We start from the raw sequence: 1943 nt of genomic DNA, 5'->3' as shown, positions 1-1943 counted from the left end.
GCTAAAATCAAGCAAGCCAAGCCGATAAAGCCTCTCTAATATGGGGGGCAGTATTCCAAATATAAGTATAAAGACGACGAGCAAATGAACTACATCACACTGCCTCAAACCCCTCAAGGCAAGTGCTACATGATCACAATTGTAGAAGCCACCACTAGATCATTAGAAACCCACCCTGTACCTCACACTACTACTCAAAACACCGTCTGAAGCCCAAAAAAGCAAGTCCTATAAAGACACAGCACCCCTGAGAGAATCGTCAGACGACAGGACCCATTTCAAGAACAGTCTTAGAAACCTCAGCCAAAAACCAGGATATTGAATAAGTATATAATATCCCTTATCATAAATCAGCTGCCAGGAAAGTTGAACTGTACAACAGACTACTTCAAATTACCCTAAAGGCACTTGGTGGGGAGGCCTTCAAAAATTGAGAAATGAACTTAACAGAAGCCACCTAAACAGTCAACACCTGAGAGTCCATCACTCAAGCAAGTCCTGCCCAGTCTGAACCCTTGCACACAGTGGAAGGGGATAAAGTCCCTGTAGTACATAAAAAAGGTATTTTAAGGCTGTTTAGATTAGTCTAACCTCAAGCAAAGGCATAACCTACCTAAATAAAATCCAAAATTTGAAACATCAGAGCAACCTTTTCCCACTAAATTCCCAGTGGAAGACCAGGACCATCTTCATCACCACTAGACCTTAAAAAAGAAACTACACCTTTCTCCAAAATCATGTTTCAACAAACCACATCTGTCACTCCAGGAAAGCTGTAGTCAGCATTTAATCACACTGCTAGCAACACCCTGACCAACAGGGCGTTAGGTTGTATTACAACTATGTCACTGTTTTTCTTGTTGTATTACTATATTTTTATTTTTATTTTCCCAAGGAATAACTGTTATTCCAATTCCCATCTTTGCCTGAGAGCTCATTAATTTTGAAGTTACATTAATTTAGAGGGAGGGAGTTTACATTTTCTGTTTCAAGAGAGGCTCCTGCCCTCCTTAGCGGACACCTGTCTCAAACCAAGACACTGCACTGCTCCATCTCCATCCCCCATGGCAGGATGATCCCCAGTGACCCCCAGTGGGCAGAGCCCCAGTGATCCCAGGTGATCCATGTTGGGAAGACACCTGGCTGGGGCTCCACATCCTCCTGGCTCCCCGTGGCCTGGATTTTCTTTGTCCTTCCCAAACACACAAAACTGGGGTAAAAATAAATAAGTTGAACTAAGATGTGGAAGGGGACATGGGGGGATTTTCCCAGGGATAAGAGAGATGCTGGTCCAAGGGAATTGAGGGTTCCTGGGAGGGACTGGGGGGTTGCACAGGGCTTTGGGCACCCCAGTCCCAGCAGCTCCAGCTGCACTGGGAGATCCTGGTGGATGTTCTGGGACAGTTGATCAAGGACCCCCTGCCCTGGAACTGTCCCCATGTCCCCCTGCCCATTCCCCTGTCACCTCACTCCCAGTCCCATCCTGCTCCCATTCCAGTCTGGATCCCATTCCCTCTTTCATTCCCTGTCCCTGTTCCATATTCTGTTTAGTTGCCTTTCCCATATTTCCAGGTCCATATTCCTTGTCCTGTTCCTATTCTCATATTCCCATATTCCTATTCTCTCATTCCCATACTTCCATTTCTATAATCCCTGTCCCATTTCATAGTTCCCACTTCCAGTTCTACTCCCATATTCCCATTTCCAATCCTGGTCCCATCTTCCTAATCCTCATCCCATATTCTCTCTCTGGTTGCTGTTTTCACATTCACCGTCCCATTCCGTGTCCCTTTGAGCATTGCTCAGGGCCCCCAGCTGGCCCCAGCAGCCCATCCTGCCAGCAGCCCTGGGCTCAGAGCCCTCCCTCCTGCTGGGGCCGGGCAGGGGCCACGGGCCTGCCCCATGAGCAACTGTCCCCATATTCCCATCCCAGCTCCCATTCC

The sequence above is a fragment of the Erithacus rubecula genome (genome assembly GCF_903797595.1).
Source record: "Erithacus rubecula genome assembly, contig: scaffold_161_arrow_ctg1, whole genome shotgun sequence".
Taxonomy (NCBI): Eukaryota; Metazoa; Chordata; class Aves; order Passeriformes; family Muscicapidae; genus Erithacus; species Erithacus rubecula.
Note: the sequence above shows the minus strand (reverse complement) of the source record.